At 41.8% G+C, this 27615-nt stretch overlaps 1 protein-coding gene across 1 annotated transcript in view; it reads left to right on the top strand.

The window, feature by feature from the left end:
- Positions 1–27615, top strand: part of LOC126249423 (serine-rich adhesin for platelets-like) — a 150444-nt gene that overhangs the window by 47587 nt on the left and 75242 nt on the right. The window lies entirely within an intron of this gene.

The raw sequence follows: 27615 nt of genomic DNA, 5'->3' as shown, positions 1-27615 counted from the left end.
AAACATTTTTACTAAGAATGTTATTTTCAGCAAGCATCATTAACTCTAACTCACTCTCTTGCCACATTAACTTTAACTTTCACTTTACTATGTTCAAGAGGCATTAATTAGAAAACTGGATTTTTAACGTACTTTCAGTAAGGACACTCGGTAATCACTTTAGTTCAAACGGAGAGGACCCTGAGAGGTGTTATGATGAGGAGAAAAGTCAAGGTAGGTACATAAATTCAGATATAAATTACCTTATATTTCAGCACAATAACACATCCATTAAGCTGATCCTTCACTGTACATCATTATAGTGTTACGTTGCAATGATTGCGCAATGTGGTGGCAACTGCATGTTGGTAGGTGAAATTGCTGGACTCTGTCATTTCTTGGTGGCGATGATAGATACAAATTCCAGAATAGCCCAGCTATTTATCCATCCATCCGAGGCATTGGAAAATAACAGAAAAGCCTCTCTCGAAACCAGCACTATGCAACTTTTACACGGCAGTGCACGGACTCGTAGCTCATCTCTGACTGCTGGCTCGTCCCCGACTGACTCTCAGTTCCACCTTTTCCACCTAGGCCAACCACAATTTGCGCGCGCTACACAGTTCCGTTCCCGAGGGGAACCACTACACCTTTTACATACAGAATAACTAAGAGCCCTAAGTGAAGGTCAGCAGTTTACATAATAGCAAACAAACACATTAAATAAAACAGAACATTTTCACATATTGACACCTCTACAAAAAAATTATTCACACAGAATTACAATTATATACAGTAACTTTTGTTCCCTCCAAATGGGACAAAGTATTTACAGTACAGATACACTACTTTGCATTGAAACAAACTACGACATCAAAGTTTTAACAAAGAAAAGAGTATACAATTTTGTGTTATCTATTCAATCAAAAACATTTACAGGTTCTTAACGATGTAATATTAAATGAAAAAAAAAGCAAAATAGATGAGTAGAGCATTTGAGCCATGGTGTTACAACTTGTCCATTATTATTTTTGCTGGTAAAAAAAAATGGTTCAAATGGCTCTGAGCACTATGGGACTCAACTGCTGTGGTCATCAGTCCCCTAGAACTTAGAACTACTTAAACCTAACTAACCTAAGGACATCACACACATCCATGCCCGAGGCAGGATTCGAACCTGCGACCGTAGTAGTCGCACGGTTCCGGACTGCGCGCCTAGAACCGCGAGACCACCGCGGCCGGCTTTGCTGGTAAACACCTCATAATATGAAAGCGCATCACCTACTAAAGTCTGTGACAACGAACCTTCAGGTTGAAAATGCAAAACGAATAGGTTAGAGATACGGAATTAATTTGTTTCTTCGTTCTTTTCGGAATAGCTGACATACTTATGCGTCTGTACGGGTTGCTTCAAAACTCGCGGCAAAACTTCAGGAATGAAGTCCTCATATAAAAAGAAGAAAAAAGTCTAATGAACACGGGTTCTAAAATGCATACGTTTATAGCTATGAGCCCACTTCATCTTCGACACTGTGAAACCCGATCTCTTCTACTGCAAGCTCTTTGCTTTCCACACTTTAGGAGGTGACAGTACCGACCAAAACAAGAAAAAAATGCCCAGTAAACATGAGCTCTAAACGCATACGTTAAGAGCTATAAGAAGAGATGTGTTTCACAGTAGTAAATATTAGCAAGTAGTCATAGCTCTTACGGTATGCGTTTTACAGCCCATGTTCATTTGACAATTTTTTCCATGTTTCGATCCACACTACCCCCTCTTAAAATATAGAAAGCATAGAGCTTGCAGTAACAGAGGTTTGTTTCACAGTATCGAAGATGGAGAAATGCGCACAACTCTCGAGGTTTGCATTTTAGAGCCCAAGTTTATTAGACTTTATTTTTCCTTCTTGTTGTATGAGGAATACTCCTGAAGTTTTGCCATCGAGTTTTGAAACACCCTGTATAAAGTATTCGTCGTTGAAAAAATAACCTTTTTATGAGCAGCGATAGCCCTCTACGCGGTCAAATGGTTCAAATGGCTCTGAGCACTATGGGACTTAACATCTAAGGTCATCAGTCCCCTAGAACTTAGAATTACTTAAACCTAACAAACCTAAGGACATCACACACATCCATGCCCGAGGCAGGATTCGAACCTGCGACCGTAGCAGTCGCGCGGTTCCGGACTGAAGCGCATAGAACCGCTCGGCCACCGCGGCCGGCTCTACGCGGTCAGACAGATGGAATTTTCTCCTGGGGTGCCAAAGGATTGGGCGTACTCGTCAAATCGAACAGCTCTGACAAACTTCCGGGAAGTTGTTTCGTGACGTACTAGGGGCTAAAGCGTATCAGAGCCATGCGACTAACGACGTCATGGCAGGCTGTGGCAAAGATAAGGCATCAGGGATAATTAATCCTGTGTACGGCAACAGTAAACCCAGCGTCTCTTGGTATCGATGCTCAGCAAAGTCGCTTACGCAGCAACCGCTACGTCATCGGGCTGCTGGGGACTTTGACGGAAGTCACTGCGTGGACATACAGAGCGTCGCGTAGCTGAGCACTCCACGTGTTCTATACCCACATTTTCTTGCAGTCTTAACAGAGCAAAGAGGCATCAAAGAAGCCATGAGCAAAGCAGTGTGCAAAAGGACTACAAATCAAACAAGAGAACCACCTTTCAATTGTGGATGACAGCAAGGGTTTAGCTTTGTCATACATCTTCTCTGTGTGGTTTGTTAAGTTTGTACGTTCAACGAGGAGGGTAATTAACAGAGTCAGATTACGTTTGAATAATATTTATTGCGAAATACAGTTACGTTGAAGAGAGAAGTCTGTCTTCAGGGTTCTCTAGTTAGGTGGAAGAAACGAGTAAGATGCAAACTGTGGGAATGTTAAGATAGGATTGCGCTGTCACAGAACTGGATAGAGTCATGAATGAGTGATTAATCGGTTGAAAAGATAGAGGAATAAAGACTGAAAAGGTGTGTCGAACGATGTAAATAGACGATAAATCCAATGGAAAAGATAGAGTGAAATTGGAAACTGAAGTAATAAGAGAAAGAATGGGACACGTACGATGGAAAACGGCCGATTAAAACATGAACCACATGCTTATGTGTTAATCTGGACACACTATGAATAGTAAATCGTGTCCGAACCAGTACACGTAGAAGGAAGCTGCAGCAAAGAACATTTCAAATTAATTGTAACGGATGAAGAACATTATGAAGGCAAGGCAACAAGTTCTTCGCCTGCCATGGTGATGGAGTTGATATTACTGATTTTTTCTTTAATCGCGCCACATGTTGCACAGTAATTTAATTAGGGTGTCAACATGATGCGCGAGATAATCTAGTATAGAACTGAGTTTAAAGAAGTAGTGCTGTGTGTGACGCGTTTGAACGGAAAAATTGGAATGCCGTTCCATCATAAAATTGTTGAAGTTAACCAGTTTATCGACTACGGAAATAATATAAAGCTGGGAAGGGTTTATATGAAGTCTTCTAGTCACTTTCAACAGCTGAGAAATAGGCGGTTAAATTGAAAGCTCGGCTGTTAGAAATTTGTGAAATCGCTGAAGCAATATGCGTATCACAAAAGTACAACACAGCTGACATGAAATTTTATCGATGAGAAAGTATTATGTAATATGGATACCATATTTGCTGAATGCTGGTGAAAAGCGATTGCGGAACAAATCTGTCAGCAGCTTGTAAACTCTTTTTGGAAGAATTCAGTTTATTTTGCGCAACAGCTTGTTACTATGGGCAAGACGTGGACGTACCATTTTACACTAGAGACAAAATAACAGTCAAATTGGTGGGTCGATTCCATTGGCGCTGCACCAAGAAAGCCGAGACGATTTCTTCTAAGCGAAATGATATGACCACGATGTTCTGGGGTTCAAAAGGAATTTCTTACTGATCACTTCGCTATAGGTAAAACATATATAGAAAACACTGCGAGAGTCTCCTGACCAAATGAATGGAAACATACAAGATAAAAGGACTGGATTACACAGGAAAAATGCCATCTTCATTAGGACAATGCACGTGTTAACGAAGGTGTTTTGGCAGTGGGAAAAAGGAGCGACTTGAAGTTCAAATGGTTCAAATGGCTCTAAGCACTATGGGACTTAACATCTGAGGTCATCAGTCCCCTAGACTTAGAGCTACTTAAACCTAACTAACCTAAGGACATCACACACATCCATGCCCGAGGCAGGATTCGAACCTGCGACCTTAGCAGCAGCGTGGTTCAGGACTGAAGCGCATGGAACCGCTCGGCCACAACGGCCGGCGACTTGAAGTATGAACAGTCGGGACATTCTTCATTTTCAAAAGATTTGGCACCCTCTGACTTCCAGCTGTCTTCACATATAAAGGAATTTGTAGCTAGAAAGCATGTTGACTGTAATAACACCTCTAGATCTTTCAGGACAGGATTTCAGGAAAAGAATCTACTCATTGGAGAAACGTTGGATGAAGTGGTTTTATCCAAAAGGTAATTACTTGGAGCGAAAAAGTCAAGTTTCTAACCTAAAATCCCAGTCTTCCACTGTCACTGCGAAAAATGTTCACCTAAGACTCGTACGCAAATATTCAGTAACCTCTGACGTCTCCTACGCTAACAAAACTTCTTCTTCAAGGTATAGAAGGACTTTATATACGATGCTTTTGAACTAATTTTGGAGTATATGATACATACCACAGAATATTCAACGTACAGGTACATTTTAGGGTCATCTGTGCTGAAAAAAGTAAGGTTGAACATTCATTTCTAAAATGCTATAATCTTCAGTGACTCTCAGTGCCTTCTCCCGATTTCATGTTTGGATTTTTTTCACTCTCTTGGTAAACATTCCGTAGGACTAAAATGCTGCCGGTTGCACTATGTGGCCAAATGTGTCAGGAATATCAACGTAACGCGCTCAGTGGTAGGCCAGGTAATGCATCTGACAATATAAGCGCCGGTACATTCATCCTACAGGGTGTTTCAAAAATGACCGGTATATTTGAAACGGCAATAAAAACTAAACGAGCAGCGATAGAAATACACCCTTTGTTGCAATATGCTTGGGACAACAGTACATTTTCAGGCGGACAAACTTTCGAAATTACAGTAGTTACAATTTTCAACAACAGATGGCGCTGCAAGTGATGTGAAAGATATAGAAGACAACGCAGTCTGTGGGTGCGCCATTCTGTACGTCGTCTTTCTGCTGTAAGCGTGTGCTGTTCACAACGTGCACGTGTGCTGTAGACAACATGGTTTATTCCTTAGAACAGAGGATTTTTCTGGTGTTGGAATTCCACCGCCTAGAACACAGTGTTGTTGCAACAAGACGAAGTTTTCAACGGAGGTTTAATGTAACCAAAGGACCGAAAAGCGATACAATAAAGGATCTGTTTGAAAAATTTCAACGGACTGGGAACGTGACGGATGAACGTGCTGGAAAGGTAGGGCGACCGCGTACGGCAACCACAGAGGGCAACGCGCAGCTAGTGCAGCAGGTGATCCAACAGCGGCCTCGGGTTTCCGTCCGCCGTGTTGCAGCTGCGGTCCAAATGACGCCAACGTCCACGTATCGTCTCATGCGCCAGAGTTTACACCTCTATCCATACAAAATTCAAACGCGGCAACCCCTCAGCGCCGCTACCATTGCTGCACGAGAGACTTTCGCTAACGATATAGTGCACAGGATTGATGACGGCGATATGTATGTGGGCAGCATTTGGTTTACTGACGAAGCTTATTTTTACCTGGACGGCTTCGTCAATAAACAGAACTGGCGTATATGGGGAACCGAAAAGCCCCATGTTGCAGTCCCATCGTCCCTGCATCCTCAAAAAGTACTGGTCTGGGCCGCCATTTCTTCCAAAGGAATCATTGGCCCATTTTTCAGATCCGAAACGATTACTGCATCACGCTATCTGGACATTCTTCGTGAATTTGTGGCGGTACAAACTGCCTTAGACGACACTGCGAACACCACGTGGTTTATGTAAGATGGTGCCCGGCCACATCGCACGGCCGACGTCTTTAATTTCCTGAATGAATATTTCGATGATCGTGTGATTGCTTTGGGCTATCCGAAACATACAGGAGGCGGCGTGGATTGGCCTCCCTATTCGCCAGACATGAACCCCTGTGACTTCTTTCTGTGGGGACACTTGAAAGACCAGGTGTACCGCCAGAATCCAGAAACAATTGAACAGCTGAAGCAGTACGTCTCATCTGCATGTGAAGCCATTCCGCCAGACACGTTGTCAAAGGTTTCGGGTAATTTCATTCAGAGACTACGCCATATTATTGCTACGCATGGTGGATATGTGGAAAATATCGTACTATAGAGTTTCCCAGACCGCAGCGCCATCTGTTGTTGAAAATTGTAACTACTGTAATTTCGAAAGTTTGTCTGCCTGAAAATGTACTGTTGTCCCAAGCATATTGCAACAAACGGTGTATTTCTATCGCTGCTCGTTTAGTTTTTATTGCCGTTTCAAATATACCGGTCATTTTTGAAACACCCTGTATATCATACAAGTCGCTTCATCAGACTGAGTCTACGGAGGAACTGGGTGCGTTCCATAGAGGCATGATTGCGGCGATGCACTAATTCGAGTATTTAATCAGGAAAGGTTCAATGAAGTGAAATGTATCTAAGTCCAATGTCAGAAATTAAATTGTGATCTGGAAACGCAAGAGAAGCGCTAAACTCGATGATCGTTCCGGTGAGTGTAAGATATTTAATGATAGATACTGCCCAATTCTAAGCCAGGCTGTATGAATCAATCGCTATATGTTTGTGAACTATTACTGAGGACTTCCGATGCCGCTCTGGTACAGAGGCTAGTAACAGAACAATCCGTTGATTCGAAGCATTTTTATGATCACGATACTGAGTAGAAGCTAGTAATCACAGGAATGAAAGGTCTACGTTGTCGAAAGTGCTATAAACAACGTGCTCATTGATATTCAGATCAGGAGAAAGTTTTATAAAGAACTAAGACACAATAAATCGTTTGGTGCGTAGACCTGCAAGGGTATATTGGCTAACGGAACTTGCTGAAATGTGTAATGATGATTGCGAAATACGCTGAAGGTGTTGCGATGGACTGAGGCTGCTTTTCCTAGTTTGAGAACGACAGTTAACAATAAAACGATTACATATATTTGTGAAAAGATTTTGGACGTTAGTATCCCTCCCCTACCGTGAGAACGTTTTGGCCCACCACTGTAATGGTATGGTCCGCTGCAGACAAAACGGGACTGCCTAGTGGTACGTGGTAAATCAGGTGGATTTGCTGTAAATCTATAGTATGGCAGCATACTACATCAGTTCACTCAAAAACCTGCCAATCGATGTCCAACATAGCATTAGATACATAGGCGGCATCTCTGCAATGAACAGCAGTTGAGCATCGGGAAACTTCTAGTTACGTAGTGTATTAGCAATGCGTCGAAGAGACCATGGTTGCCCTGCAAATCCGAAGTTTTGCGTTCAGCTAAGTGACAACAGACTATCTTACCAACGCGATATCTACCTCTGATTAGCTAGGACATCAACATATGTTTACATGTGCAGCTATTCTCACGAAAACTGCGATTATCTCTCCGTGACCTAAACTGTCAAGCATGTGTAACTGACAGGCGCGAAGATGTGAGGCGTGTCAAATGCAGACCCTGGCACAATTCTGCTCGAATACGAAATGTTTATCACAGTGGAATATCTTCAGGGGATACACTGAACATAATGTCGGTTCAGAACTCGACAGTGGCTATCACCGGAGATTATTCTATTGCAACGAGCACTACAATACCCTGTTTACTTCCTTTCAAACACCGACACTCTAGCTAGTTTAAGTACTACATTTAGTGTATTACTACGAATATTTTTAAATGAGTCAAATTGATATGAGAAAATCAGCGCTGAACTTTCTTAATATACCCGATAATGAATCTGATCAATCACTTCTTGACAAGAGAAACGAGTGCCGCTATGATAAGGTCTAAATTTCTGTGTTCGGCTGTACGACGTTTAACATTTGAGATTAAAATTCTTTGGGTAAGCCGCATTAATGCTGCCATGGGACGTCGTAACGACGTTGGACTTCATCTGCAAATCATAGGCTCAGTCTTGCACAGTGAACGAATGATTTTGGAAGAAAAAATGTATCAAAATGCCCGAGAAGAATACGAAAGCCAAATAGGTGCTGAGAATCTCAATAACATTCTGAATATGTATGAAATATATACACTGAAGAGCCAAAGGAACTGTTACACGTGCTAATATACCCTCGCGAGCACGCAGAAGTGCCGCAACACGACGTGGCATGGGCGCAACTAGTATCTGAAGTAGTGCTGGAGGAAATAGACACCATGAATCCTGCAGGGCTGTCCATAAATCCGTAAGAGTACTACGGAGCGGAGATCTCTTCTGAATAGCACGTTGCAAGGCATCCCGGATATGCTCAATAACGTTCATGTTTGGGGGGTTGGTGGCCATCGGAAGTGTTTAAACACAAAAGAGTGTTCCTGGAGCCACTCTGTAGCAATTCTGGACGTGTGGGGTGTCGCATTGCCCTGCTGGAATTGCCCAAGTCCGTCGGAATTGCCCAAGTCCGTCGGAATGCACGATGTACATGAATGGATGCAGTTGATCAGACAGTATGCTTACGTACGTGTTACCTGTCAGAGTCGTATCTAGACGTATCAGGGGTCGCATATCACTCCAACTGCACACATCCCAAACCATTACAGAGCCTCCACCAGCTTGAACAGTCCCCTGCTGACATGCAGGGTCCATTGATTCATGAGGTTGTCTCCATACCCGTAAACTTCCATCCGCTCGATACAATTTGAAACGAGACTCGTCCGACCAGGCAACATGTTAGCAGTGATCGACAGTCGAATGTTGGTGTCGACGGACCCAGGCGATGCGTAAAGCTTTGCGTCGTGCAGTCATCAAGCGTACACGAGTGGGCCTTCAGTGGTAGTCAGAGGGAGCAATGTCTGGAGAATATGGCGGGTGGGATCGGACTTCACATTTCAACTTTTCTAAGTATGTTTTGACGGGTTTTGCGGCATGCGGTCGAGCACTGTGAAGCTGCAAAGTCACATTTTCACGCCTATCGCTGTATTGTGGCCGTCTGTCTTTCAGTGTTCGGTTCAAACGCACCAACAGCTTTCGATAACACTCTTCTGTAATTGTTTCTGCCGGTTTCAGTAGCTTCGTAAACCTTCTCTCCACCATCGCCATGTCGGTCTTTGACTCCAAAATCACCGTTCTTGAAGCGTTGAAACGGTTCTCTGCACTTTCTGTCACTAATAGGAGCCTCACCATAGGTCTTACCCAGCACTTAATAAGCTTCAGGTGCAAATTTCTCCATGGTAAAGCAGACAATTAAAACTTTCGGCAAATGACGAGAATTGGGATCATAAGTTGACGTGTTCAGTCGAGAATAACTTTACAATGCAATTATAAAGCGACTAATATTTTGATGACGTTATGTTTACAAATGCCTAAGATTATTGTGTGACACATACAACCTACTGTCTACACCACCACTTGCCGCTACTGCCATCTATTGCAAAACGGCGGAAGCAAAGTTGTAGACGTAATATAGGAAAAAAATAACAATATTTCAAATACATTTCTCACAAAGTGATTTCACTGTTTCCATTTTATGTAATTCACCATAATTGTAGCCAATTGTGTCTTGCAGCCAATTAAAATACGAATCAATATCGTGGCGGATTATATTCTCCGATTTGGATGCAGTAGAAAATAAAATAAATATGGAAAAAATGTGTTAAGAGAAACACCCAGTTAAAAGTCAAATGTCCTTTAAACTTAGGAAAGCCTTCATTTAAAGAATAAAGAAATACTTTTTTCTACATTCTAAGTTAGTACACTTACTGGAACCTCTAATGAAAGATGTGATTTTAGAGTTAATTAGTACTTTATGCGGAATGGCCCTGTTGTTGGTTGTAAGTTCTACACTGACCTCAAAACCATATCATGAACCCTGACGGAAATCCACTCTTTAATATGGAATTCGAACCACGGCATTAGTGACCATAGTGGTACCAGACAAAAAAACTGATGAATAGTCTCAAAAAAATTCTAGTTATCGGTCGCCTAACTTCAAGCACTGGAATTTTTGTCAAAACTGCAAAAATTAGCTAAATATTTCCTTCAGAATGTGGCGCATGGTTCTTGTCTGATGTACTGGAGTGGCAGCATCTATTCTTGTTGCGATCATCATCCTGAAGATTGATTAGATGCAGAGCTCCAGTCTAGGCTCTCATGTGCAAGCTTCTTCATCTCCACATTACTGTTGCAGCGTACACCAATACGAACCTGCTTCCGGTATTCGCCTTGGTCTCGCTTCCTCTACAATTTCCGCCATTACCAAATTGACGATTCCTTGATGACTCAGGATTTTTCCCATCTGAACTACCTATCTAATCTTCAGAATTTTTCTGAAGGTTTATATTTCATAAAACATCTGTTCTCTTCCCGTTTTTGAACTGTTTGTCATTCAAATTTCACTTTTTTGCGTGGCTACACTGCAGCCAAATACCGTTACAAAATGTACGATAACACTTAAATTTATATTCAACATTAACAAATTTCTCTTTTTCATGAACGCTTTTCTCGCTACATCTTATATCCTGTTTATTCTGGATATCGTCAGTTACTTTGCTGTACAAATTGCAAGACTCATATACTACTTCTAGTGTCTCACTCTCTATTCTAATTCCCTCAGTATTTATTTTAAGTAAATTCCGTTACAATCGTTTTGCTTTGTTGATATTCATCTTACATCTTCCTTTGAACTGTCTTCTGCCGTCTGACGGAATTACAGTTTCATCAGAAAATCTTACAATTTCTGTTCTTTCTGCAAATTTTTATTTCCCTTTCCCAATTTGTCCTTGATTTCCTTTGCTACTTTCTCAATGTAGAGATCGAATAACTTGGGGGACAGGCTGCAGTTATGTCTGACTTCCTTCTCAGCTGCTGCTTTCCTTTAATGTCCTTGTACTCTTCATATTTGCAGTCTGGTTTCTGATCAGATTGCATAAAACCTTTCGCTTAATATATTTTATCGCTGCTATCTTCAGAGGAGTGTATTCCAGTCAAAACAGTCAAAAAGCTATTTCTACATCTACATGTGCTGCAATGGTAGGTTTGTCTTTTTTAAATATAGTTCTAAAATACGTCGTCCGGCCATTGTTGCCTCACGATTTCCTAAATTTTCTAGAAATGTAATTGATCCTTCCCAAAGACAGCTTCTACCACATTTTCCAATCTTCTGTAACGAATTTGTGTCAGTATTTTGTAACAATTATTTATTAAACTGATGGTTCTAATTTTCAAAAATCCAGCTGCCTTCTTTCGACTGCAGACATTCAGTGCTCTGTCAAATACTTATCCAAGTATCACGCCTACTATCTCATCTTCAACAACTTCATCTTCCTTTTCTGTAACATTGTCTTCAAGTTCGTTTCCTTTGTATTGTCCTTTTATACATTCCTTCTAGGTTTCAGTGTTCCCTTGTTCGTTTAGTGCAGACTCTTCATCTGAGTTCTTGATATTCGTTCAGTAGCATCTCTTTTCTCCAAAAGGTTCTTTTACCTACCTACTAGCCTTTCGTCCACAGATTCGCTCGCATATACATATATAGTACACATCTCCTCCTCACTCCTCTCTGTATCCATCTCTTCCTCCCCAACTCTATCTGTCCATCTCCTGCTCCTCACTCTCTCTGTCTCTCCATCTCCTCCTTAGCCCTCTTCCTTTTCCACCTGTCCCCCATCTCTGCCCATCTCATCCTCCCCCCTCCCTCTGTCTATCTCCTCCTCCCTCACTCACTGTTCATCCTGTCCTCCCCTCTCTCTGTCCATCCACTCTTGCCCCCTCTTTCTGTCCAAGCCCTCCTGCCCCCTCTCTCTATCCATCCCCTCCTACCTCCATCACTCTCCACCCCCCCACCCCTCTACCTGTCTCAAACTTCCCCATCTGTGACCATCCGTACATATGACCCCTACGAAACAGGTCGATAAAGAAGGCCAGAACTACTGTCGCTATGCACTAGTTGTGGTGGGGAAACTACACATCCTGGGCTTGGAAACCATTTTTTGCCCCTGATGTGCAGGCAGCCTTGCAAAGAAGGTCAAAAGGCTGGCCTGTACTACTCCAACACAACAACCCATCGCACAAGGCAGCTTACATGGCAGGGGCTGAAAAACACGTATTTGCCTCTATCTCCTCTCCTGTTTGCGCTAGGAGGTTATAAACCTCACAGTGCTGATACTCGTGAACTTTTCTGTTTGTATGCCAAATTTGGTTGAAATCGACCCAGGGGTTTGGTAGGAGATCCCTGATATACATACATACATACATACTTACTTACTTACTGTATGCGTTATGTACAGTGTGAGTCACCTAAGACGTTAACACCCCTTCTAGTATTTTGTAAATGGTTCCAGATATTGAAAAGAGGTTTTTGCCAAATAATAATACTCTAATTGGCACACATGTTATGTGACAAGGAGTTAGCTCTTGTATCAGTCGAGATATTGTAACAAATATAATTTTTAAATAGAATTATATACTTTTTAACAGCATCCGACAGCGCTTGAAATGACGAGAACAGTGATATAACAGTTTTTAATTTTGAGATTGGAACTCTTTTCAGAACGATCTGAGAAATATTCTATAATTCAAAGGCAAGTCGGCCAGAATCGGTTACTGCATTGTAAAAACGCTAATGTTAGGCTATGTCATTGCATCAAGCCTTTCGGATTTTTACTTATCTGCACTGCAAAACTTGTAGGAACTGTGTAGCCTATCAGCAGATCTTTCCTGCTTCAATATTCCATGCATACAGATTTGTTAGACATGCTATTTTTATACGGCAAACGTAAAAGAAATGCTGGCGAAACGGTCCAGGATAGAGAATTCTATCGTGATCGTCGCTGTCCGTCGCGCCGACAGGCACTTGCATGAGTTATTAGGTCATTAATACAAGCAAGCTGCTTCAACGTCAGTGAACGAGGACGAAGTGCAACTGACAGAGCACATGAAGAAGCTCTGCTGACTAAGGCGCTTATCAATCCGCAAGGTGACACGAGACGTGTTGCTAAGGAATGTGGGATCAGGCAGACGAAAGTCATTCGCATCTTGCATCCACATAAATTCCACCTTTATCATCTGTCACTACATTAGCAATCGGAGGATGTGACTTTGAATGACGTATGAAATTTTGTCGGTTTGCTCTGCGACGCCTAGGAGCCGGCACTGCATTTTGTCCAATGTGTACCCTTTACCGACGAAACAACTCTTACGTACCACGGTAATGTGAAGTTACGTAACTTGCACTACTGGGCAGCTGAAAATACACTCTGGCTTCGTCAGGTACAACACCAACGACCGTGGAGCGTAAACGTATTGAGCACCATCATAGGATATTCCATTGTGGGACCACAGTTCATCCTAGTGGTGTGAAATGGAAATACGTATGCACACTTTCTTACGAACATTCTATCCCTTCTTCTAGATGGGATACCACTGGTCAAACGACAGTGTGTTTGGTTCAAACACGACGGCTGCCCTGCTCATTCTTCCGGTGTTCCAGCGCAAATAATGAATGAAAAGTTTCCTGACCCTTGAACAGGACGTAATGCTGCCGTACAACGGTCAGACAGGTCCCCTGATTTCGCTCCACTTGATTCCCTTCTATGGGGGGCTCTCAAAGATGCAGCCTGTCATGAAGCCCCAGTTACACCAGACGATATGCGCCGTTGGATCGCCACGGAATGCGACGCCATATCAGCTAACGTACTTTAATCTGTTAATCTATCTCTTGAACGACGATTGCAAATGTGCCTTGCAGTCGATGGTAAACAATCCCAGCAAACGCTTATGTAAAATGTAAAACTATGTATCATTAATTAATGTATTTATTTCGTGGGTGATGTACCGTCAGTCATTCTGAATAAAATGTTTCGTTTATTTAAAGTTTATTCTGTCTAATTAAAATTTCGAGTTGTATCTTAGACGCATTTGTCAGATAGCAGATTCTTTGCTTTTAAAAACATTTAGATAAAGACAGGTTAGGTATTATTCTTTTCTTGTTTTTCAAATCTAAATAAGTTAATTTAGTAGTAGGTCTATTTATCAGTATGAAGTATAAACGACCGACATTTCTGTTACAGCTTTTGAAAGTAAGCATTAGTAGGGAGGGTTTATATGGAAAACTGACTGAAGAAACTGTAGTTGTTTCCACAAAAACCTGAATACCTACATACATTTGAAATAGTTTTCCTAATCACCATCTGATGCAGCAGAAGCTAGCATATGCCGTAATCCTAATTAAAAAAAGTCATACCTCACCCAGTATCTTTGACGTATAGGAAATAACGTTTTATCTAAGTAGCGTAGGCCTGTCTTGCTGCATCTAACTACGATCCTGGAATGAGAGCTGCGCTTGGCGATGTTTATACCGAAATAGCTGACTCTGGCCGCACCGCTTTCCAAGTTTAGTACACTTCTCTAATTCCCTTGCGAAAGGTTTCAACTGCAATACTAACGAGCGCTATATCACTACAATTGTCCTTCCGAGACCTATTGAATCCAATTATGAAAAATATGCGCCACCATTAAAGAAACCATACTTGGTTCAAAATCTCGATTGATACCAGACTTTAGAGCATTATCCATCAAACCATTACGTACCTCTCAGCATACTACTGTTTGCGTAAAGCCTCGTTTCGATGGCTCGAACCGTTCACGAAATAAAAGGGGTTTATGTGTTAAAATCACTTTGCACTGTCTCACGGCCTCTTTGCATGTATCATCCACATTACTTCTCTGTATTCAGCTCCCGTATCTCTCTCCATCCCAGTCTCCTCCTTCATATGACCATCTCCTCCTCACCCCTCTCTGTTCATCTCATCCTCCCATATCCCTCACCCTTTCCTCCCGGCCATCTGTTCCTCAAATGTTCAAATGTGTGTGAATTCCTAAGGGCCCAAACTTCTGAGGTCATCGGTCCCTAGACTTACAAACTAATTAAACTAACTTACGCTAAGGGCAACACACACACCCATGCCCGAGAGAGGACTCGAACCTCCGGCGGTAGGGGCCGCACAATCAGTGCATGGCGTCCCTAACCTGACGGGCACTCTGTGCGGCGTATCTCTCCTCCTCGCTATCCTCACCCTTTCCATTTCCTCCTCCTTTCCTGTCCATCTGATTCTCCCTCCTCTTTCCCTGTCCACTGCCTCCTCCCCCCTTTCTCAATGTCTGTCTCCATCTCCCCCCTCTCTCTGTCAATCTAATCTTCCTCCTTCTCTCCTTATCCATATGTTCATCTCCCTCTTTCACTGTCTATTACCTCCTTCCACTCTCCCTATAAATCTCCTCCTCTTCTCCCTCTGTTCATCTACTTCTCCCCCCCCCCTTCTCTGTCTCTACATTTTCAAGGTATGGGACCTAATGATTTAGAACTCCAAGCTCAGTTACGTCAATAAATTATGTTGCAGTGCATACATTGCACCGGCTGTCACCAGTGTGAGTGACTGCTCTGAGTTTAAATTGTTACTATAATATTAAATTTGTTTATGTCAACGAACACCTAAATATTCAGTACCAGTTATTGATTACTTATCTCAAAATATTCAGTTTCGGTTCATCTAGCATGTCTATAATTCTTACAGTAAACCTTTGAAGAATCCTATATTGCTATCATCTATCATTTTCATTTAGTGTTGGTTACAGAAATAATACTATTTTGAAGTCACAATTTGATTCTATCCTAGTGTAACACAGACTCTGAAGATACAGTCTGACGCGTGATCTCACTTTATTTAAATCCCGTGGCACTCCTAAAACTTAATAGGAAATTCTCCTTTGTATAAGCACGTTTTCAGAAATGTAATCATAACTTCGGTTTTTGTCAGATTCGTGTACCTAGTCTCCTTTTTACCTAGAAAAATAAAAAAAACTTTCTCCGTTACAACAAAAAACACTCGGTCATTTTCTCCACATCACTCATCTTGACAGTTTCAAAACCAACAGTGACAATCCAAGGGTACAACCTCATTTGAGAATGTTGGGTATGGTTGAGCGATTGCTATAGCGCTGACAGAACAGCTATCCGTCCGACTTCTTAGCCGAGTAGAACCAGGTCGAGTCAGGCTGACTCTGCGTCATATGCAAGCCTAGCCTACAAACCAACCGCCACGTATTTACACTGCAACCCAATCACCCCAATATTTGAGCATGCCCGAAACGTATGGAAATATGTTCTTTTTGAAAAAAAATTAAAAATAAAAGCAAGCAGTTCAAATAGGAATGTAAAAAATAGCAACTGTTTTTCGCAGAACTGCGAGCCCATCTAGAAAATAGCCCATCAATCGTGTAGCCGAATACAGTACAGGTATTTCCCAGAGTATTTCGAGATAATATACAGGGTGGTCCATTGATAGTGACCGGGCCAAATATCTCACGAAATAAGCATCAAACGAAAAAACTACGTCTAAGGCGCTGCAGTAATGGACTGTGCGGCTGGTCCTGACGGAGGTTCGAGTCCTCCCTTGGGCATGGGTGTGTGTGTTTGTCCTTAGGATAATTTAGGTTAAGTAGTGTGTAAGCTTAGGGACTGATGACCTTAGCAGTTAAGTCCCATAAGATTTCACACACATTTGAACATTTTTGAAAAAACTACAAAGAAAGAAACTCGTCTAGCTTGAAGGGGAAAACCAGATGGCGCTATGGTTGGCCCGCTAGATGGCTCTGCCATAGGTCAAACGGATATCAACTGCGTTGTTTTAAATAGGAACCCCCATTTTTATTACATATTCGTGTAGTACGTAAAGAAATATGAAAGTTTTAGTTGGACCATTTCTTTCTCTTTGTGATAGATGGCGCTGTAATTGTCACAAACGTATAAGTATCTGGTATCACGTAACATTCCGCCAGTGCGGACGGTATTTGCTTCGTGATACATTACCCTTGTTAAAATGGACCGTTTACCAATTGCGGAAAAGGTCGATAGCGTGTTGATGTATGGCTACTGTGATCAAAATGCCCAACAGGCGTGTGCTACGTAAGCTGCTCGGTATCTTGGACGACATCATCTAAGTGTCCGGACCGTTCGCCGGATAGTTACGTTATTTAAGGAAACAGGAAGTGTTCAGCCACATGTGCAACGTCAGCCACGACCTGCCACAAATGATGATGCCCAAGTTGGTGTTTTAGCTGCTGTCGCGGCTAATCTGCACATCAGTAGCAGACAAATTGCGCGAGAATCGGTAATCTCAAAAACGTCGGTGTTGAGAATGCTACATCAACATCGATTGAACCCGTACCATATTTCCATGCACCAGGAATTGCATGGCGACCACTTTGAACGTCGTGTACAGTTCTGCCACTGGGCACAAGAGAAATTGCGGGACGATGACAGATTTTTTGCACGCGTTCTATTTAGCGACGAAGCGTCGTTCACCAACAGCGGTAACGTAAACCGGCATAATATACACTGTTGGGCAACGGAAAATCCACGATGGCTGCGGCAAGGGGAACATCAGCGACCTTGGCGGGTTAATGTATGGCGCGGCATTTTGGGAGGAAGGATAATTGGTCCCCATTTTATCGATGGTAATCTAAATGGTGCAATGTATGCTGATTTCCTACGTAATGTTCTACCGATGTTGCTACAAGATGTTTCACTGCATGACAGAATGGCGATGATGGATGTCCGGCACATAGCTCGCTTGCGGTTGAAGCGGTATTGAATAGCATATTTCATGACAGGTGGACTGGTCGTCGAAGCATGGCCCGCACGTTCACCGGATCTGACATCCTCGGATTTCTTTCAGTGGGGAAAGTTGAAGGATATTTGCTATCGTGATCCACCGACAACGCCTGACAACATGCGTCAGCGCATTCTCAATGCATGTGCGAACATCACGGAAGGCGAACTACTCGCTGTTGAGAGGAATGTCGTTACACGTATTGCCAAATGCATTGAGGTGGACAGACATCATTTTGAGCATTTATTGCATTAATGTGGTATTTGCAGGTAAACACGCTGTAACAGCATGCGTTCTCAGAAATGATAAGTTCACAAAGGTACATGTATCACATTGGAACAACCGAAATAAAATGTTCAAACGTACCTACGTTCTGTATTTTAATTGAAAAAACCTACCTGTTACCGACTGTTCGTCTAAAATTGTGAACCATATGTTTGTAACTATTACAGCGCCATCTATCACAAAGCGAATAAAGTGGTACAACTAAAACATTCATATTGCCTTACGTACTACACGAATATGTAATAAAAATGGGGGTTCCTATTTTAAAAAAAAAAACGCAGTTGATACCCGTTTGACCTATGGCAGCGCCATCTAGCGGGCCAACCATAGCGCTATCTGGTTTCCCCCTTCAAGCTAGACAAATTTCGTTCTTTGTACTTTTTTCTTTTGGTGCTTATTTCGTGAGATATTTGGCCCGGTCACTATCAATGGACCACCCTGTATACTGATGGCTCCAAAATCAGAGGTAATGGGCGAATCGGTTGCGTGTTCGTATGTCCAAGCATAGGTTACAAGGAACTTATTCCGCTTCCCAGTGCAACTTCTACCCACAATTTTTCTGCAAACGCCACAGCTATACATGAAGCTTTACATTACAAGCTGCATTCAAGCTATAACATATCCGATTTTTTTCTTACAAACTAAGCACACCAAAACGGTGAAACCTGTGTCTCTTCTCGACGTTATCTCGCTGCAGCCGTACGGGTTTTTCACAATATCGACGCCATGATTCCATACTCGCTGCGAATGCTTCTTTAGGTGTCTGATTTGACCGCTGTAAAATCGCTACGCCGTAGCAGCGCAGTTAGTGAATGTGCGATCTCGGGCAGTGTCCTTCCTCATTAGAAACAGCCAAAAGTCCCTAGGAGCCAGGTCAGGCGAGTAGGGAGCACGAGAAATCACTTCAAAATTGTCACGAGGAAAACGCAGTGTCACGTTCGCCCGATGCGTTGGTGCGTTGTCTTCGTGAAAGAGCACACGTACAGCCATTTCCAGCCGTTTTTCACGCTATGTTGGAAGAAGTTTGTTCTTCACAACATCTTCGTAAGACGCACCTGCCACCTAGTGCCGTTTGGAACGCAAAAATTGAGAATTACTCTATCGCTGACGCAGAATATGGTCACCATCATTTTTTTTTTTTTCAGCACTGGCGCTTACACGAAATTTTTTGGTGGCGTTGAATGTTTGTGCTTTCATTGAGGTGACTTGTGCTTAGTTTCAGGATCAACAAACGGCAGCCATCTCTCGTCCATTGTCAAAATCGGTGAAAAGGAAGTCCCATTCACGCCGTCATCACGCGTCAACGTTACCTGGAAATATGCCACTCGCCCAGCCATGTGGTCGTCCGTCAACATTCGTGGCACCAGGCACTTTTCGAATTTTCAGTTCTTCACGCAGGATTGCGTCCACAGGTCGCACGCATTTCCAACTTTGGAGACGATGTGTTCCACACTCATTCGGCGATCCTACAAAATAACTTTCTGCTCCTACTCGATCATATTATCAGACTGCTTTGTACCAGGCCTAAATTGTCTTGGTTTGTTCTCACACGACGTTCCGCCTTCTTTGAATCTTGCACCCACGAACGCACATCAGACACATCCACGACACCATCACTGAATGTCTCACTCAACAGGTGATGAATCTGAATCGGTGTCACACAACACAGATGGAGAAGACGAATGATTACACGCTGTTCTTGAGACGGAAATGTCATTTTAAGCACCAAAAACAGTCCCCACTCTCGTTGTGGTAGCTAGTGTTCTGCGCGCCGGGCAGTGCTGCCATCCCTGTCAAACATTCACAACGAGTACACGCGTATTTTGAAACAAACCACGTGTTTATATCTGTTCTCATTCGCGAGCAAAAAAAAGTCGGAGATGTTATAACTTGACTGCACCTCGTGCTTGCAAAACCTCACAGTACAAAATATTTTGATTTTACTTACCCAAGATATGCGGACACCAGCCCTTCTTAAGAAAAGTAGCCCACAGGTAATGGATAGTATTAAAGCCACCAAAGAAAACGAAAATCTCTAGAAGATAAAATTTATGTTGGTCAAGGGAGACGCTAACATTAAATATAATGATACTTACAAGGGAATTCCCAAGGGTAAATAAATAATCTTGATGAAACTTCGCGGGTGTGGAGGGGGGACAAAATAACTCAATACTTTTGTTTTTGTTTGTGCCCAATTCCACTTTTAAGTGGTAAATCACACCCCTAAAGGTAATGTGACATACTAGGTTTACAGGGAATATCTTTGAAACGATGATAAGTAAAAAGATGTTTTTCATACACAAGCTGATAGCTAATTAACGTTCTTGAAAACTGTATAATCAACTTTTGTAATAATTTGAAATTTTGCAAAATACCCCACCATTATTAATTAATTTCAAAAAATTAAAATTTTTTGCAACATAAATTACAGAAGCTTTCAAGTCACATACATGTTAAGTGTAATAAGGCTGGTTTTTGAAATACCGTTTTTGAAAATAAGCTGTACACAATGTGCTGTTGGAGAATTTTCAACATATCTTATTAAAATATCCAACCATTCATTGTTACTCTAATTATTTATTTTACCTCTATTTGTTTTATGTTTTAAGTTGTTTGTTACCGTTTTACATACATGCTTTTTTTTTGTTTTTTAGTTTTCCGTTTCACATGTATGTATTTTGTTGACTGAAAGTAACTCGTTATTCCGACACAAAATCACTACAATAATGTTAATCTGTAAACAAATGCTTCAAACATAACGTTTTTTTACGCCATGCACATGAATTTTTTTCAAGAAATTTACACGACGGAGAACAAAATATAAAACACAATTCAGAAGAATTTCGAATTGTCACAGGTGGTCCTCTAAATATCCTGAGTTGTATCAGGCATATTTTAGTTCATTTCCAAGCCTTATCGAAGATAACTGCAGCTCGATTGCATTGTTTCTCACGTGGAGATTGACACCATAATCATTCAACAGAACTAGATCTGAAAATCTTCTCACAAAGTTCTTGTAACATCAAAAGCCGTATACATCGCAAGGCTGCATCTGTGCTGTCGAGCGCTTTAGGATCCTCGGGTACGACGCTCAAAACGATTTTTTCACACTGACCACGCACATTTTCATAGTTTCAAAAGAAACTGATGGTGAGTTTGCACTAAGAATCCGAGAATTTCTTTTTGAATCCCCAAATATCCTTGTGACAGCGGCGAAATCTGACAGACAAACGTCTGACCAGCTCAGAAGATTTTTGAGAGATGTTTTCTTTCCCAGTTAGGGAGAAAAATCGGCATTATTGATAGATTCTTGATATGGTCAGGCCGGCCGCGGTGGTCTAGCGGTTCTAGGCGCGCAGTCCGGAACCGCGCGACTGCTACGGTCGCAGGTTCGAATCCTGCCTCGGGCATGGATGTGTGTGATGTCCTTAGGTTAGTTAGGTTTAAGTAGTTCTAAGTTCTAGGGGACTGATGACCACAGTAGTTAAGTCCCATAGTGCTCAGAGCCATTTGAACCATTTGATGTGGTCAACGTGGAAGAACCGTTTAGAGCATTGTACCTGAGGACAGGGAACTTGTTCACATACTGACCCAAAGGGCTCGACGGCACAGGTACACCGTGGGTCGTACATGGCTGTCGCCTGGAAGAACTCTGTGAGAAGATTGTCAGGTCTAGTTCTGTTCAGTGATTATGATATCAATCTCCACCTGAGGAGCAATTTAATCAATCTGCAGTCACTAGTAAGTAATCAATTCTTTTCGCCATGGCTTACCAATGTATTAAATCATGCCTGATACTAATCAGGATATTTAGAGGATCAGCCGCCACAATCTGAGATCGTTCTGAATTTTGTTTTATATCCCTTTCAGAGCTGAATTTTTTCTGGAAAAAAGAAAATATTTCTCTACGTGGTAATGCTCTTAGGTGATTTTTTAATGATTTTAAGTGCAAGATTTAAACAAAAATGTTTACCCGTTTTCAAAACATACTTTGTACACTTGGCTTCATTTTATGAACTAAAATAGGTAATTACGAAATATTCTGTGTTGTAATCAATAGTAAGGTGATCATTCAATAATTACCATGCAAAGTAACAATGACAATACTGAATTATACTATGGAATACAGCGAACCAAACACATCCGTGTATTCTAGTGGTCACGAGCTGCTGCGTACCGCTGCCCATTGCTGGTTACTGCTGCGTTGACTTGCTGATATTTGCATAGTGATTCCAAACAGTTGACAGTACTTGCGCATGATGAAAATTCTGAACATTCACAAATGTGTACGTCAGGTTTGCACTGTGAAAAATACTTCCTTTGCGGCTAAGAGACAGTAAAAGTGTACCAGCTTCATGAGACACAGATGTATGTGGCTTGGAACTTCTCTACTTTATGTCGTACAAAATTTTCATTTTTCAAAATTAATTAATGCTGTGGGGGTGTTTTGCAAAATTTCAAATTATTACAAAAGTTGATTATACCGTTTTCAAGAACTTTAATTACATATCAACTTTTATATAAAAACATTTTTTATATGTCATCGTTTACCACATTACTTTTCGGGGTATGTTTTACCCCATAAATGTGAAAATAAGCACAAACAAAAAATTACATGTTGGATTATTCTGCCCCCTCCACACACCCGCTGAGTTTAATCAAGACCGTTTATTTACGCTCGGAAATGTTCCCATGTTGGCGAAGACCGCCGCTCGAAACGGTGCATTTAAAAATATCTTATTACAGCTATCAGACCTCGGAACTACTCTATACAGAAGAACAAGACGCCAATGGAAAGATGGATGTTAATCATCAATAAGCAGTAAAGCGAAATACTATGGACAAATACAGCCCAACATTTCCTCGAAGCCTTTGTTCCACACAATTAAGGCGAAAAAATTATTTATAAGTTCCACAATTTGCTTGAGATTTACTAGTGACTCACTCCTCACCCGCCTTCACCGGATACACATTTGAGATAATCCTTATTGTGAATGTGATAGAGTAAGGGTATGAGAAGTCAATCACATTTTCTTCGAATGTAAACTGTATCAGTCCAGCAAACAGGTACGGTATCATACAACAACTAATCAGATGTCATCAATCGTTACTGACTATTATAGCAGGAAGTTAATAAGACTGAGAAACGGCTGTAAGGCCTTCAGGAAAAGAAAAGAAGAAGAAGAAAATTTCCGTTGTAAACAGTGGTAAGGGACAGTCGATGAGAAACAAAGTTAATGCATTTAAAACGATGTGAATGGTGTGTTTTATTCATATTAGTTGATAGTTCCACTATAAACCAAGCACTGGCACCTCTATCTCTAAACACAGATTCTCACTAATGGCAACTTTGTCAGTATGCGTGTGTGTGTGTGTGTGTGTGTGTGTGTGTGTGTGTGTGTGTATGTGCAAAGAGTGGTAAGTGTCAAAAAACATGGCTGCCAGAAGTAGTAACCTGTATGGCGTTAATGTTATGAAAATGCTTTTCGGGGACGATTTCCTCAGATCTGAGGCTATTGTGAATAACTGCAACTCAGATAAAGATCCTAAAAATGTTCCTGAACGCAAATGTGCCTCAAAAGCTGTTGCTAATGAACTACACGTGAATAAATTTTTAAGCAAGTAAAGAATGTTAAGATGTGTCTCTTATCATGGTCCACGTGAATTTACGTGACGGTGTGATGACAGAAATGTTAAGGGCCATTCTTAACATTGTTTACTTGCTGTAGTAAGGCGACAATAAAATTAATTTTATATTGTACTGAATCATAAATTAATATTTGAGGTTTTTAGACTTTATTGTAGCAAAAATTGGTAATGCGGATCTTAGTATAATAAACAGAGCCAATTCGGAATTTTTAAATATGTATTTTTGAAAGGATTCACACTGTTTCCTTAACTCACGCAGCAGGTAAACAGTGGTAAGTCAATGCTAAGCCTGTCTCGATAAATAAGTGACAGTGGATGCGTTTGAAATATTTTATTTATGGAATTTTATTGAAACTGTACTCCATAATTTCTCAAAACAACCTATTTCTCGCTTATCTTTGCTTCCAACTGAGGTCTTCGTATAATAGACATAAGTCTCATTCGTCGGTGAGTCAGTTTTGAATAAAATAGTATACAAAGCCAAGACAACCCAAAATCTACACATAAAATAAAAATGTATCCATGAATAACAGAGTATCGAACGATACAACCCTCGGCACGTGTGAATGCACTTATCTGCAAGGTGCGTCCGTATCTGCAGCTCTTTCGCATCTGGTTTAGATAATCGGTGTTATCGCTGTTTTAATCGGAAATCAGTACCAAAGAGCCCCACACATATATCATTAAATATGCGTTGTCTCCTCACATGTCGAATAACATAACAATGTTACATAATTGAACAGCATACGTTGTGTATAGAACGAGGAAAGATTTCTGGGTTTTCTTTAAGGTATTATGACAGTATGCAAAAACTATGAGAAAACTAAAACCGTTCGGTCGTCCAGTAGCAGGTTTGGGTACCAGGACCCTTGGAGTCGGACGATGATACCCTGAAAGCTGTCCCCACTCGATGGCACTAGCTCGAGATCTCAAACCATCATGTCTATCTGGTGGTTCATACACCACTGTATCCAGCTGTTTGATGACGCTGCTCGATGACGTTGAATTTGCTCGGCTTCACATTGTACCATCCTCTGGTTTGGACTCTGTGAGTGTCGGAAGTTCAGGGACAAGTTCTGGTAATGACTGTGTCGGGAGCATTTATAGTTGCTCTGGCCAGCTATGTTGCGGCAGGAACGAGCCCTCTGGCATATTCAGGGTGACAATTATTGAAGTATATGAAAAAAAAACGTAAATTAGTTACAAACTACGGAGTGCACACACTTTATTCAACAGGTAAACGTCACTACAGATATTCGGATTTAGGTTATGACATGGTCGATATGTCTGGTCTGCCATCATTGGCGATGATATGGCGCCAACGAATAGTGAAACTCTACATGACCCGCTGAAGTATCGGAATATCGATGCTGGCGATGACCTCCTGAATGGCTGTTTTCAGCTCATCAATGGTTTTGGAGTTATTGCTGTACAGCTTGTCTTTAATATAGCCCCACAAAAAGGAGTCGCATGTGTTCAGATCCGGACAATATGGCGGCCAATCGAGGCCCATGCCAGTGGCCCCAGAGCCAGAATGCGGTCCCCAGAGTGCTCCTCCAGGAGATCAAGCACTCTCCTGCGTCGGTGGGCTCGAGCACCGTGTTGCATGAACCACATCTTGTGGAAATCAGGCTCACTTTGGATAATGGGGATGAAATCACCTTCCAAAACCTGCACGTACCGTTCGGTAGTCACCGTGCCATCAAGGAATATCGCACTAATTATTCTGTGACTGGACATTGCACACTATACAGTCACCCATTGCGGATGAAGAGACTTCTCGATCGCGAAATGCGGATTCTCAATCCTCCAAATGCGCCAGTTTTACTTATTGACGAATCCATCCAAACGAAAGTGGGCTTCGTCGCTAAACCAAACCATACAGCGCATACTAACTCCCATCATGCTCCGCGGCCACCCGTGCTGTTTGAAATGTCCTTGCGCAAACCCTTCAGAAGTTATGACGATTTTATTTCACATAGTTTAATAACTGTCACCCTGTAGGTGGCTGCGGAAGCGCAGCGTTTTATCTTGGAAACCCAGGTCACCACTACGGCAGACTGCCGCGTAGCAGAATACTACGCCAGCCAATGGCAGGATTTCGCTTGCAGCTCGCCTACACAACCCTCGGCTGTGTTTCAAAACTGCACTTGTCAATTTCGAGCAGTTTTATCTACACACTCAAGGAAAACAACAAGCAAGATTCTACGAACTTTTTGTATTGGAATTGTAATGTAGTCCCTGACCGATTATTTACCGTCCCTCCTGATACTCCCTGTATAAGTGGATGCTCAAACAACATAAATATTCGAATATCATAGGCTAATCATGAAAATAGATTTACAATCGGGTTTTCCTCCATATAAGTGCAAATAGAAGTGTTAAGTAGGTCGAAGTTCGCAGTTTTTTTTTCTATCATTGATTTCTGTGAACATTATTTTATTCTTTTAAATTAACGTATCAACTCTGGCTGGTAGACAGTAAATTATCACACCACTGCTTTAGAGACTATTTCCCAACCAAACACACCTACGTGCAATAGACCCACAAACATCATTCTTATTAAACTTCCTGGCAGATTAAAACTGTGTACCGGACCGAGACTCGAACTCGGGACCTTTGCCTTTCGCAGGCAAGTGCTCTACCATCTGAGCTACCCAAGCATGACTCACGCCCCGTCCTCACAGCTGTACTTCTGCCAGTATCTCGTCTCCTGCCTTCCAAACTTTACAGAAGCTCTCCTGCGAACCTTGCAAAACTAGCACTTCTGAAAGAAAGGATATTGCGGAGACATGGCTTAGCCACAGCCTGAGGGATGTTTCCAGAATGAGATTTTCACTCTGCTGCGGAGTGTGCGCTGATGAAACTTCCCTGGCAGATTAAAACTGTGACGTCCACAACGACCAAACACAACTTGCCTGCGAAAGGCAAACGTCCCGAGTTCGAGTCTCGGTCCGGCACACAGTTTCAGTCTGCCAGGAAGTATCATATCAGTGCACACTCCGCTGCAGAGTGAAAATCTCATTCTATCACTCTTTTTCCTTTACAAACTGCAGATGACCGATTGAAGGTATGAAAAACATTACAAAGTCGCATTTGTTTACCTTTTATTGCTTGGTTCATTCCTCAAAAGAGATATCGCCAAGCTGTTATCTACTCTGTTTCGGTTGTTGCTGACACATAATTGGCTGCAGTAGCCAAAGTCACTTGGATTTCAACGCAAGATCGTGCCAAGAGGAGTACAATCCGTCATCGCAGAAACACGTTTGTCTATAGATTATGCTTCTTCGAGAGTTAGTTGAAAATTTCTTGACCTGTCTCTGTAAGACTACATTTATTTCTCGATTTACTTTTAGATCAATACACATTGTCCAGCCTATCTCCTCAACCACCAATTTCCTTACACATGATTTTTTGATGAAAGTCAATGCGTATCAATCGCCAAATTTTCGGGTGCGTGTTCTTGAATTTTTCCTAGTAATCAAGTCATCATTCACCGTAATTTTTCATTAAGCAGGTGTAGAAGACTTGCGCAGCATTCATGTCACGTTCTTTTGATGCTTGACAAGGGAATTAATCAAAAGAAACGCTTTTGTATCCTGTGGTATACACTGCCAATACTGTTTCCAGCAAAAGTAGTTGTCTTCGTCTCTGCTGCTGCAAGAAGAACGAGCTCCTCCCACTATTTCCATTAGACCTGTTTCTTGACTGCAGTTATAAAAAAAGGTTATAAAATCAGTTAGATTCTTTTTAAGCGGGTACAAAAAAAAAAGCTGAGAAGTCCGTTTCTGCATTTGCATTTGGTCAACGAATGAGACACCAACGATTCAAAAAGGTTCGTCAAATGTAATTCGTCACGTAAAATGTGTCACATTC

Source organism: Schistocerca nitens, chromosome 3 (assembly GCF_023898315.1).
Source record: "Schistocerca nitens isolate TAMUIC-IGC-003100 chromosome 3, iqSchNite1.1, whole genome shotgun sequence".
In the NCBI taxonomy this organism is placed as follows: Eukaryota; Metazoa; Arthropoda; class Insecta; order Orthoptera; family Acrididae; genus Schistocerca; species Schistocerca nitens.
Note: the sequence above shows the minus strand (reverse complement) of the source record. Positions and strands in the feature narration are given on the sequence as shown.